Consider the following 9,430-nt stretch of genomic DNA (forward strand, 5'->3'; position numbering starts at 1 on the left):
ACGATATAATTGAATTAAACAAAAAAGAAAACTGTAACAAAGAAAATTTAATACAAGATCAAAGTGCAAATAGACTACAAACGTACATAAAAATGGCTACTTGGAACGTCAGAAGCCTCAATGGAAAAGAGAAAGAATTAATAGATGAATTTGACAAAGCACAATTAGATTTTTTGGCAATCACGGAAACTAAGAAGAAAGGTCAAGGAATGGATGAATTGGATAAAGAACATGTATTTTTGTACAGTGGAGTCAGTACCGATAGTAGAGCGGCAGAAGGTGTAGGATGCCTAATGAGAGCAAGCTATATGTCATATGTTAAAAATTGGAAATTTATATCACAAAGAAATTTAAAGATAGAGATAACACTAGGTAATTCAGAAATAACAACTATATTAGTCACATATGGCCCTAATGATGACGAACCATTGAAAGTTAAAGAAGAATATTGGGAAGAGCTCAATGATGCTATAGAAAATGTGAAAGGTAGAATAGTCATTCTAGGCGATATGAATAGCAGAGTTGGTAAAAGAGACGATGATAACATAGATATTTTGGGTATGCAGGGGGAAGATACAAGAAACGATAATGGAAGAAGGATGATAGACTTTTGCATGGAGAATAATTTGATTATCACCAACACATTTTTTGAACACAAGGATATACACAAGTTCACGAGAGAAGTCAGGAGCAGAAATGAAAAATCAATTCTAGATTATGTTCTCATTAATAGAGAATTTAGGAAAGAGGTCACTGATGTCAGAGTTAAAAGAGGACCGGAAATCTATAGTGACCACTATATGGTAATGGCAAAGATAAGACTACCTCAAAAAACCCCTAAAACCACTAAACAAAGAACGAAAAATAATAAAGTGAACGAGAATATTAAAAACTATAAACTAAATGACCAAAAAATCGCGGCCATGTTCAAAAGTAAAATAGAAGAAAAACTAGCCAAATTAACGAATGCACATAGTACTGAGAACTTACAGGAAACTTGGAAACAATTTAAAGAAACCATCGTGACGACAGCAAAAGAAACGTGTGGAATAAACCATGTAAACAGAAATAAGAAGCAAACACGATGGTGGGACGATGAATTAAAAGCCCAAATAAAATATAAAAAACAGAAATGGAAAATATACTTAAACAAGAAAACAGAAAATAGCTACGAAGAATATAAACGACAAAGAAAGGTGGTGAAAGAAATGGTACTGAAGAAGAAGAAGAAAGCCTGGGATGAGTTTGGAATGAAGATGGAGGCAGATAGTCGTGGTAACCAAAAATTGTTTTACAAGGCACTAAAGACGCTAAGAAAAGGTAAAGAAACAACGATGAAACAGGTGAAACGTAAAGACGGCACACTGATTATCAGTCCAAATGAGATTATGGAAAGATGGAGACAATACTTCAGCGAACTCCTAACACCCAGACAACCGAAAGAGGAAACTGTAATGATAGAAGTAGAAGGAGAACATGGACAAGAAAATGATATTCAAATAGAAGAAGTCAAAGAAGCAATTAATAATACAAAGAGAGGTAAATCAGCTGGTCATGACAAAATCACTGCTGAAATGTTAAAGACAATGGGACCGAAAGGAGTTGAATTTTTAACCAAAATTATGAACATGGCTTGGAACCGATGTACAGTCCCCGAAGATTGGAAAATTGGCATAATACTGCCAATCTTTAAGAAAGGAGACCCAAGTTCTTGTGAAAATTATAGAGGAATTAATCTACTCAGTATCGTCTCCAAAATATATGAAAGCATCCTAGAAAAGAAATTAAGACACATCGTTGAACCACATCTGGATGAAGTACAAAGTGGGTTTAGGAAGGGACACAGTACGCAAGACCATATATTTACGTTGAAACAAATAATTGAGAAAGCTAGAATAAAGAACACAGAAATATATATGGCATTTCTAGATATTGAGAAAGCATTTGACAGAGTGTCCCAGGAAGCAGTTTGGAAAAGTCTGCAAAATAGAAATATTGACCATCAACTAACAGGTGCTATCAAAAGTCTGTATCAAAATAACAAGAGTTATGTGCGTAAGGATAACTTGGAATCAGAGATGTTTGCAATAAACGAGGGTTTAAGACAAGGAGGTGTTATGAGCCCCATACTGTTCATATTGATTATTGACGACATAATTAAGGAAACAAAAGCAAGTATACACAAAGTACATATCGGATATAGTAAACTACGACCGGTTAGTATAGCTGAGTGTGCATTCGCAGATGATCTCATGTTATGCGCTTCCAACGAGAGAGACCTCCAGAAAAATATAGATAGATGGAATAATGAGCTGGCAATTAGAAACATGAAGATTAATGTTAAGAAAACCAAGGTGATGTTAATAGCGAAAACGAACAGAAATGTTAACATAGAAATTAACCAACAACACATAGAACAAGTAGATGCATTCAAATACCTAGGGGTTACAATAGACAGAGAAGGTACCATGCAGAATGAAATAACAGAAAGAATAAGTAGTGCTTCAAAAGTGTACCATAATCTTAGTAGAGCATTCATAGGTAAACCTGAAATCAGCAGAAGAACCAAAATGACAGTTTATAAGACAGTATTCCGACCAATCTTGATATATGGAAGCGAGAGCTGGGTTTTAACAAAGCAATTAAAAAGCAAGATACAAGCCATTGATATGAAATATCTAAGACGAGTCAAAGGAATAACACGACGAGACAAAATAAGAAATGAAGATGTTAGAGAAGAACTGGGCATAGAATCTGTACTACACGCTATTGAAACACAACAAATAAAATGGTTTGGTCATCTGTGCCGAATGAGCGACAACCGACCCGTTAAGCAAGTCTGGAAGGCTAAAGCGAAAAAGTTTAAAACCAGAGGCAGACCACGGAAAACCTGGGATGACGAAGTAGGGCAGATTTTGAAAAGTAGGGGAATGGAATGGTCAGAAGCTCAAAATAAGGCAAAAAACAAGCAAGAATGGACAAAATTCGTACACAGAATAGAGTAGAAAAAAAAAAAAAAAAAGAAAATTCTGTATTTTCATTGAATTTGAGATGTAATGTAATGTATATCTGTAACATGTATTTGTATTTACCTCACACCTTAGGGTAGAGAGGTGTTCGATTATATATATAATTCGTAAAGTTCCATTTTATTTACAATTAGTTTGTTTACTATTAATATTGGCTATGAGTACGCGTGCTTGGTTGTATAGTAATTTCCAACTACTTTTAGTGTGTCAAAAAGTAACTAACTTCGCAAAAAAATAATTACTAAATTCACTAGACAGTTCGGACTGGGATTAGCGAACCGACTATAATATATACCTTTTATAAAGGAATTTTTAAATAATTTTTTTGCGATACATGGTATACAGCCGGCTACAAGAATTTAGTTTAGTTGTGGAAAAAGAAAGACTTGTATCATTAACTACAGCAGCAAAGAAATATTAGAATAAGAATATTGAATATACATTAATAATACTATGCATGAGTTCTAAAGTAATATTTTGTAAAAATAACGAAAGGAAAAAAACTTAAGGACTTAAGGATTTCCTTGTAAAGTCTTTTCCTATAAGAACTAGGTTATTAAACTGATGTGGTCCATTCCGGGTCCATATAAGGGCTAAAATTCTCTCAAAAAATTTTGATGTTCAAAAAGCCACGATAAATTAATTCAGGTACAGTGACAAGTTTTAAATTCCTGGTTGCAGTAATAGCCAAAAACAATTATGTGAAGGAGAAGATTGAACCCAGGATGATTGCAGCTAACCATGGTACAATGAATACACAAGGTATGATATTGCGCATGACATTTGACAGCTGGGCCAGGAGTATGACGTAGTTAAGATCGCCTGAACCACCTCGAACCCATTATTACAGCTTAACGTACACATTAATTTTGAAATTATGGTTAAAAAGTGATCAAATTTTTTTTTAAATGTTTTGTTTTGGTTATAATTGAATAAAAAATATATTTTCAGTAGCGTAAAACCTTTACTTCTCTTAGAGATTCAGGCAAAATATTTATTTTTGTTTTCATACATATAGTAATAATATAAGTACTCTTTTTGTATGCAAATCCCTTGAAATTTAAAAATGTTCTGCAGAGGAAATACTGTGAATAGGTAAATAGTAGTAGATTTGCTTATTCTGATTCACTGTCACTCACTTCCGAGCAGTTTTACTGAAATAAAAACAAAATAGAGTACAATAGAGAAAAATCTGTTTTACAATTCAATATGGTTTTTTAGATGAGTTATAATGAAATTTAGTAAAATAAAAAATATACACATTACTATAACCTACCGATTATTATATGCAAAATTTACTTATCAAACAATATAATAATATGAAAATAAGACACAAATTAGTTCAAACGCAAAACACAATAAATATCGACTTCAGACGACTTTACAGCGGCAAGACAGAAAGCTTGTATAAAAACAAAAGTTCAACAATAATATCTGTTATCAATGGTGACTATTGCAAATTGCAAGTTATGAGATAATAAATATATTTTAAAGTATCTTAATACTGACTGAGTCATCTATTATAATAGAAAAATAATTTTGATATATGCTTATATATGACTGTGTCTTTATACAAATGGTGTTTAGTTACTATTTATTTATACTGTATAGTATATAGTATATAGTAGTTATTTGCCATTGTATATCTGGTTTTGTACCTTTTTCAAAGTACGCTGTGCAATTGCTTGTTGCAATAGTGACAATAAAGATAAAATCTTTAGGATTCATACATTTCCTAAAGATAGCGTGACCAGAAAACTGTGGATTATATCTTGTTGTAGATAGGATAATTTTAATTGTAATACTGCAAGAATTTGTTATACACATTTTAAAACTGAAGATTACCAAAGAAATCTACAACAGGAACTTTTAAATTACGTTTCAAAAAGGGGTCTAAAACTCAAACCTGAGGCAGTACCTAGTCTTTATTTGCCTAAATCAACATCGGCTACCCTTTTAACCAACCAAAAGAAACGCGTACAAGGAGGCGAACACAGAGAGTCCAAAAAGTATGTTGAGCAGCTTTTTACTACTTCTAGGTCAACGACGTAAGTCTAAATCTTTATTTTTATTAATTATTAGTCATGAAACCTTAATGGTTTTTTCATATCGATTTGTTAAGTAAGAAATTAGCCTCAGCCTGCTATGCAAATTGCAATAAGAACTGTTTCGGAGGAAATCAATTTAGTATCTTCCAAAATAGCATATTTTTCTTTGTTAAATCATGTTATCATTATTAAAATATACAATGTTATCATTATTATAAACAATACCAAGATAATTTTATGTGTGAATATTACAAAAATGTCATTTTAAATGTTGTGCAATATTGTGTGCCCTCACTACACTCATATTCGATGGCCAGCTAGCTCATTCGATATAAATAAAGTTGACTTTGTCATTATATATTTTGATTTTGTGTTTAGTTCAGTAGGTATACATATGTACAAATTTTGTGTAGGTACCTCCATTACCACTTTTCTGTATCTTTTTAAACATCTGAAATATCGAACTCTGAAGTATAAGTTAATTAACCTGTACCTACGTGTAATAAAAGATAATTAAAACTTGTCTTATAAAGGATATCTATGTTTTATAAAGGATAAATATTATAATATCATAATTGTATCATCTCTTTATAATTACTATAATTAAATTAGCCAAATTATATAAAAAACTTAAAATTAAAAGTCTTTCCTATACAACTGCATTCAAATGTTGCGGGAATAAGCGATCTTGACTACGTCATGCGCGAAAGCGAACCGATTTTGGAACATTATGTATCATACCTTGTGTATTCATTGTACCATGGCAGCTAACAGAAGCTATTTCAGTCTACTGCAGTTCTTTAAGTACATAATAATTGTCAGTAGGAATACAAAGAAGATGTTTGTCCAGCAAGAATGAAGAAGCGTTCAGAAGGTAGGAGAGAAAAATTATCAGAAAAAATTATGGACTAGTTAGAGACTGTTAAGTCTAGTGGTTAAGGAGAAACCAAGAACTGCAGCTGCTGTTTGAAAAACTAGACTTGATGGCTCAAATAAAGAAAAAAATGATAAGGTCGCGTACAGAGAGTGGGGAGGAAAGAATTATCAAGAAAGTGATTTTGGATGACTTGAGAAGAAGAAGGTAGAGGAAGACTTCGGCTGAAATAAATAATCGATGTGCAGGATGATCTAACGGTGGCGGTAGCTAGCCAATAATAGGGAAGAATGAAGAAATGTCGTGAGCCAGGTCGAGGCCTTTCAAGAACTGAAGCACAACGGCATGAACACACCAGGAACCTGACGAGAACCAGGGTCCTAGCCTTCATTGCTGAGCCAGAATCCATAGATATACAGATGGCTAGAACGCGTCTTCAGCATCTGAAGGCGCGTTCAGAAGGCAGAATCATGTATAAATCTGAAGGAGATGAACTACAAAGCTTACTATGGACTTGGAAGAGTAACCTTCAGAGATCTGCAAGCCAAGAAGGATAGGCCTTAAGCTGGATTTATAGTTTGACGGATTGTAAAAGTAGACGAACTGGAAGAAGATAAACATAAAATTTTGTGTACTCTTATTTATAAATGAACGTAAAAGCATGACAGAACGTAAGTGAGACAGACTAGAATGGTTGTTGACCAACTGTCATCTCTTACAGTGCGTTACTTGTATCTGGCCACTCATAAGGAAGAATTTTGTGCTGTCAACCAAAGTGGCCCGCCCGCCATTTTGTAAGGTTGTTTATCAACATATTCGAATTTAGTTGACTATTTGTTACAATTGACGGTAAGTTAATAATTTATAAAATATTAATAATAAATAATAAAAGGATATCATAGTATCATGGTCACCAACTCTAGCCACTGTTTCTACTCATGCGCAAAAATTCCACTCCGTTGATTTATAAATTGAGATAATATTTACTGTCCGTTTGTTACGTCTTCAGTGCCTCTACGTCTACAGTCCGTCAAACTATAAATCCAGCTTAAGGGTAGTTCAGATTATTCTTTAACACTGCAAGGCAGCCTCAGCAGTACTGGTAGTGCTTGAGAGAATATTTGATATTGCCCTTGTATAAGATTCTTGGGTACTGAAGGGATGTCAAAGGTTTAGGATTAAAAGAAGTTATCTACAGTAGATCTACTGAAATCACCCGAACCTGTATGATTGCAAGAAAGGGGCTAGAGATACTGCCGCTAATTAATTTCTATTCCAGAGATCTGACGACAGTCAAGATCGGGGAAGGAAGAAATATCGACACCGATCAATGAAGTGGAGGGGCTGGTGAGACACTGCAAGAAAATAGGAATACAGCTGCTCATCGGCTGCGACACCAATGCACATCACAGAACCTGGGTGAGCAAAAACACTAATAAAACGGGTGAGTCATTAATGCAATTTATTATAACAAATAATTTGGACATATTAAATGTAGACAAAAAATCGACTTTTATAACCAAAAGTGGGAAGGAAGAAATAGACATTACAATAGCCTCAAATTTCCTGAGCAGTTTTATATCAGAATGGCATGTGTCTGAGGAGGAGAGCTGCTCAGATCGTAGACACATTAGATACATCTTAGAACGGAAATCAGCAAAGTCACTTATCGAAAAACATGTTCCAACTAGGAGGCTAAACAGTTCTAAACCAGCATTTGTCGAAGATGAGGAGAACGATAAATGACACCACGGATCTGGAAATGGCAGTGAATGATCTAAATGACACTGTCATTTCAACATTCCAAGTAACCTGCTCTCTAACGAAGAGGAGTTTCACCAGGGATACGCCATGATGATATAAAATACTGTCTGTTTTGGGGAAAAGGACAAGGAAGCTATTTAACAGAGCCAAAGTAACCGAGGAATGGGGAGAATACAGAACCATATGGACGGAATATAATACAGCTAAAAGAGAAGCCAAGAGAGACACATGGGGGAAGCACTGTGAAAAAATTGAAAGTATTCATGCTTGTGCTAAACTTCAAAAGGTGCTGTCAAAGGAGAAAACACAATCAATTAGCTCACTCCTAAATTACAAGGACGAGTATATCAATACAGGAAGAGACACGGCTGAAGTATATTAATACAGGATTAATACGGGCGAGTATATCAATACAGGAAGAGTCTTTAGCGTTCATTTCACTGGATCACAAATAGTTTAATCACCAATTGACTGGGAATCAGTGGGCAACGAGGCTCTGCAGAGGTTCTCAAGACCTAACTGGCAGATAGTCAAAAATATTGTAAACTATGAAAAAGTAGCATGTCAGCTCTATAAATCATCAGAAAAGTATGTTATACATCCAGTGTTATTACAAAAGGGACAGGAACTTTTATACAGCAGAATACGCAATGTACTCAGAAGTAGTGTAGCCTTTGGGTACATACCTAAAGCTTGGAGAGATATTAGAGTAACTTTCATCCCTAAGCCGGGGACAAGAGGATGGAAAGCAAATTCTCTAAGACCAATAGGTCTAAAGTCATTCCTACAGAAGACATTAGAGAAACTGGTTGACAGGTATATTAGTTACACAGATACACTATGCAGTTACAACACTATGCAGTAGATAGTACAGTTACAACACTTATGAGGGGCAGGCGTATGTATGGGAAAAAATGGGGATTAAATCCGAACATGGTGCACTGGGTATACATCATGGTAATCAAACCCCCAATTACATATGCAACGATGATGTGGTGGACTGACACTTCAAACAGCTGCAAAAGTCAAACTCAGCAAGGTGCAAAGACTTGCGTCTATGGGGATAACTGGTGCCATGCTTACTACTCCAACAGCAGCTATAGAGGCTCTACTAGGCCTGCCTCCCTTGCATTTGATAATACAAGGAGAAGCCTACCAAAGGTAGGCATCAGACTGATCGACCGACCACGACCAACCGTCCGACGGCTATCAACCAACTTTTGTATTTTTATTTTTAAACTCACATTACTCGTTCGTGTTCCATCGACCGACCGTCAAAATGTCAGGAGAGTGTAGCAACATAACCACATTTTTGTAATACTATTTTACCGGGCATTTTGTAGAAAATTGAATTATGAATAAAATTAGCAGCCATAATTTTACTGATAAATTGTTTATCACTTATTTGATGTGAAGTCTTCGTAGGAGTAGGATAGTTTGGGTGCGTGACATTTTTTTAAAAAGACGCCAACAAGGAGAATTCTTTGTGTTATATTCCATTCTATTAAATGATTCTATTAAATTTCAAAATTATTATAGCATGAGCAAGCAAATATTTTATAGGTTAAATACAAATTTTGAAATGTCAATAGCAGAGATATATTCTGGTCAATAGTGAATGTCATTGCTCAGAACAGTATAAATGAATGCGAAATGTTCCATATTCATCGACCAAACGATTAAAAATTCCAACAAGTCTGAATTTCAAAACTGGA

The sequence above is a fragment of the Diabrotica undecimpunctata genome, chromosome 6 (assembly GCF_040954645.1).
Source record: "Diabrotica undecimpunctata isolate CICGRU chromosome 6, icDiaUnde3, whole genome shotgun sequence".
Lineage (NCBI taxonomy): Eukaryota > Metazoa > Arthropoda > Insecta > Coleoptera > Chrysomelidae > Diabrotica > Diabrotica undecimpunctata.